Genomic DNA, 4740 nt, shown 5'->3' on the forward strand with positions numbered 1-4740 from the left:
TATCTACTAAATCTTCAGCCTTGCTAATTTAGGTGTATAAAATGTTATTTATGTTTCATTGTCTAATGTTCATGACATTTTAGCATTAAACAAACACCGTATATAATACTTCTGGGAAAGCTATATCACTTATACAGGTACATCGTTTGAAAAAACAACTCACTAATTTGAAAAAGTAGTTAGCTAGTAGTACTAGCAAGAATTCAAACTTTTGAAAGTTACAAATGAGAGAGAAGACCTTTGAGAATGAACCGATTTGCTAGAATAAATTTGACTTTCCAAAATGCTACAAATGAGAAAGAGAATAATATTTAGTGTGGCACGCTGCTGTCGGGAATTTAACCCAGCGCCAACGATGGCAAGAAATAGACTACGCCACCCCGGAAATCGGCCGGGGACCTACCGGTATACAATGTACCACCAGCACACAGATACGTGGTGGCTGAGACAGATATCAGACAACAGTATAAAGAATTCAACAAATTTATTAAAATCACTATTTAATACATACGAGATTCATAAACAATAAAAAAAATAAGCGTTGATCATAAAAACATGAAATGCAAACACATTTTTCCAACTTCCGAACTGGGGGATTCAAGTTACTTATCCAGTGAACACAGCAACCACTCGTGCCCTCACAACACAGCACCAACACCCACGTTGTGAACACTGCAAATCCACAGCCGCACCACCACCACACACAGGACACTGGCTAGGACTGGTACCCCCCAATTCTGAAGGGAAAAGAAACAAAACAGGATAAGAAACAAATACATGCATTCACACACATACACACAGTCACATATGCACATCAAAGTATAGTTTGTCAGAAACACTTATCACTTGCTGCCTGACGGAACCAAGGACACCAGGTTACTGGCAATCCTCACTCACTGGTACTCACAAACTGTGGGCAGCATAACATCTTGTGAAGTGTCAACAGTATGCATATACAAAAATAAAATACAACCGTCAATGAAGCAGTTCAATAAGAAATCCTCTGACAAAGAAACAGTCAAACACAATGGTCGTGTCAAACACTTAGTGATTCGTCACTGTAATTACCCCACCACAAGTTTTTAGTCAATAAATATTTGAGGGCAATGCGTCGCTTCAGACCGGGAACGCGATCGTTCCGATCGTCAAATTAATCCACGTACACTACAAGGAAGTCGGTCAATTAAATCAGAGTATGCGGTGCAACAACAACATTCACCGTCCGGTAAATGGCAGAAGAGTAGTCGAAAGAATTAGCAGGCACAATGAAAGACAATCCGCTGCGCCCGAAAGCTCTCCGGTGCCGAGACTCAAACACATAAAGATACTCGTATTTTCAAATAGATCACCAAAAGCCTGCTGCAACACCTCCTGGCCCCCCCGTGTCACTAATTTCTCAATAGCGTGTTAAATGCAGAAATATAATTTACCGCCTCAAGATCCCCAGCAAACCCCTACATGTACACCTATGAGACATACACATGTGACATACCTGCAGATAAAGACTCGCACTGACCCGCGCACTCACTGGCGTACGAGTTGGAGGTTTGCAGAGATAAACGTTTATCCGCAAATAAAATCTCTCCTCAGCCACACTGCAAATTAATGTGGTGTGAGTTTGAGGTTTGCGGAGATAGATGTTTATGCTGATATTGAATCTATTATCTGTTACCTGCTGGACATAAACACGGCACACAAAGAATGACGTCACGTCCGAGACCCCAAATGACACGCTACCTGGATGTCAATCACATCCCCTTTTATACAGGTGGAATGTACCACTTAGCCAAAAAAATGGTTGATCACATCACTACATTAGGATGAATCGATTCAGAATCGAACTTTTGAACACTAGAGAACCAATTCGCTATAATATGATAGACTTTGTTTTGTTATCATCTTGTGTGAGTTTAATTAATAAAAGATACAGCTATATTGTTTGGTCGCACTGCACTGCTACTTGTTAGAAAAAGCAGTTTGTAGGAAAGCTAATTAAACCAGTAAACTGCAGTCATGCTACTAAAAGTTAGTTGTTGGTTTTTTAATAGTTGGTTTTTAGTAGTTGGTTACACCCAGTACTGCAACCTGCTTAGATAACCTGTTCTGATGGCGAATTCATGTTGTGATTCACAAACTCAAATTATGCTTTTACATGTATCTTCACACAGACTCAGAAATCATGTAGAACCTGTCAGAAGAGCTGCAGGGACAAAAACATCTACAGTGGTTTAATGAACAAAAGCTATTCTGTGTAGAAAGGAAAAGATCACGCTGTCATGCCTAAATTGCAGGGAAGATTCAAGAAGTGTGTGTTACATGGCTTGGAAGTAACCCAGTCGTTCTTACTGAAAAACCATTAAAGTTTGGAATTTGAGAAGCTCCCGTTCACCCAGATGGTGTTTGGAGATGAGGTCAGTGGAATCAGTCTGTGTGTGCAAGTGTGAAGACACTTACACACTGAAATGTGATAGTATTCATGGGCACGGCACACTAAGGAATTAATAATTTGTGTGGTTATTGTTTGAATAAATGTTTACGCTCGTGTTTAGATTAAAAGATTACTGATTTAGATAAAAAGTAATTTGAGTAGCGTTCAGTATGAAATGATTCACTAGAATGAATCGTTTCATCCTGAACGCTACTCTAGCTATTTTTTTTTGTTTGTTTTTTATTAAACAGTACAAACATTAAAACCTTAAGTCAATACAATTACAATTTTACACAAAGACAAAGTAAAAACAAGAATACACACAGATTTGTTGCTAGAGTAACAAAAAAAAAAATCGGGGTAATAAAATTACATCTTAGGGAGACACAAAGGATGAATACAGAGATAAAATTCTGTCAGTAATTACTCACCCTCATTTTGTTTCAAACCCGTAAGAACTTCGTTCATCTTCGGAACAATAAGATATTTTGTGAGCGCTCTGACCCTCCATAGACAGCTCCGATATTACCACTATCAACGCACAGAAATGTAGCAAGCACATCAGTAAAATACTCTTGGAGAGTACCCCAGAATGTAAGCAACGTAATCAGCATTGTTTATGTTCTGTAGAAAGCATGCGCATGCTGAACGTAAACAATTATGTTGATTACATTCTGGGGTAACTTGGGGAGAAGAATTGTTGAATAAATTATGTTATTGTTTTCTTTGCGCACAAAAAGTATTCTCGTAGCTTCATAAAATTACGGTTGAACCGTGATGTCACATGGACTATTTTACCGTTTCTGTGCCTTGATTGGGGTAGTATCCTTGCTGTCCAAAGAGCTCTCAGATTTCATCAAAAATATCTTAAATTGTGTTCTGAAGATGAACAAAGGTCTTACGGGTTTGGAACGACATGAGGGCGCGTAAGTTATGACAGAATTTTCATTTTTGGGTGAACTAACCCTTAAAGGTCCTCACCTTCTTATCATGTAGCAAGTCTGAGTCATTTTTGTGAATCGTTTAATCGTAAACGATGCTTTCGATTCGTTTGGATGGATCATCATGAGACATTTTAATACCTCACTAAATACCTTTTCTTTAAAATGGCAGATGTTTTAGCACGTGTTTTAGCAAAAAACATTTCTTCATTCAAGGGCATACTTTGAAAATGCCATCTGACACAAATGTTTGGACACTTTTATGTTCCAGGATTGCTTTATTTTATTTTATTAAATGTGAAATATTCTGAGTACCCTAGAACATAATGTAATCAGCGTTGTTTACGTTCAGTAGAAAGCATGCACATGCAAATATTGGCCAAAAAAAGTTTTAAAGATTTGTATTATTATTTTTTTAAAACAAAAGTAAATGCTCTTGGTAACCAAGGTCAGTGAAAAACTTTCTTGTGTCTCATTGTGTATCTCTGTGTTGGTTGCCATCCGGTTAAAAACCCCCCACTGCTGAAAATGAATCACAAACAAAAGGACAAGGAGCATGTGACAAAACTAAACCTACAGCTCCATCTTATGGACATTCAGCACTTACAATCACAAATAATTGTCATTATTTGAGCAGGCATTGAACTCATCTGATGCGAATGACCATATAGAGTCTTGTGACCATTAAGGCTAAACTCATTTCACACTAGAAAGTCAAAGTCTACATTTTCACGACACAAATCCATGCACACTCCCTGCATCTGAAAAAGTGTGCTTTGTACTTTGTACTTTGTACTTTTGTGTACTTTGTACTTTTGTGCTTTGTAGAACGGCCAAGATGGCAGATATAGTATGGAAACAAATGGCAAGTATTCATTCTACACACCTGTAGACTTGAACTCGTTCTCAACAGCTGAGAAGTAAGTTCACTAAAAACTCTGCGAGTACAGGAGTTTAGACGCTTTTCTACACAAATGTATACACAGACCGACGTAAACAGATACTGATGATGTACCAACACAAACATCACAAACATATTAAATGGAAAGAAAAAACAAACTACAAACCCAACTGACATCAAATCAGTGCCGTTATTTGTCCTATAGTGCTCTCTAGTGTCCATGAAGAGCATATCTTATTTTTTCAGTGTTAGGTTGAAATTAAATAATCGCTGGTGGGTTTGATGGTTAGGCCATGTAGCAGTCTGCTTTTCAGGCACGTGATTCTGAACCAACAGTTTTAGTACATTTTCTTGACTTGATTATATAGGTGCGTGTGCAGAACATGCAGAACCACTCAAGCTTAAATATATGATTAAATCAAACTAATGGCTTAAATCAGATTTTGGTTAGTTGTGTTGGATGGAGAGAA

The 4740-nt window shown here is 37.9% G+C and overlaps 1 long non-coding RNA gene across 1 annotated transcript; it reads right to left on the reverse strand.

The window, feature by feature from the left end:
- Positions 1–290: 290 nt before the first annotated feature.
- Positions 291–1812, reverse strand: LOC122142239. The gene is made up of 3 exons (XR_006158468.1): positions 1673–1812; positions 1493–1595; positions 291–1388 (listed from the first exon to the last, which is right to left on the reverse strand). It is a non-coding gene; the product is annotated as an uncharacterized LOC122142239 (long non-coding RNA).
- Between the last annotated feature and the right edge of the window lie 2928 nt (positions 1813–4740).

The sequence above is a fragment of the Cyprinus carpio genome, chromosome B24, assembly GCF_018340385.1.
Source record: "Cyprinus carpio isolate SPL01 chromosome B24, ASM1834038v1, whole genome shotgun sequence".
Lineage (NCBI taxonomy): Eukaryota > Metazoa > Chordata > Actinopteri > Cypriniformes > Cyprinidae > Cyprinus > Cyprinus carpio.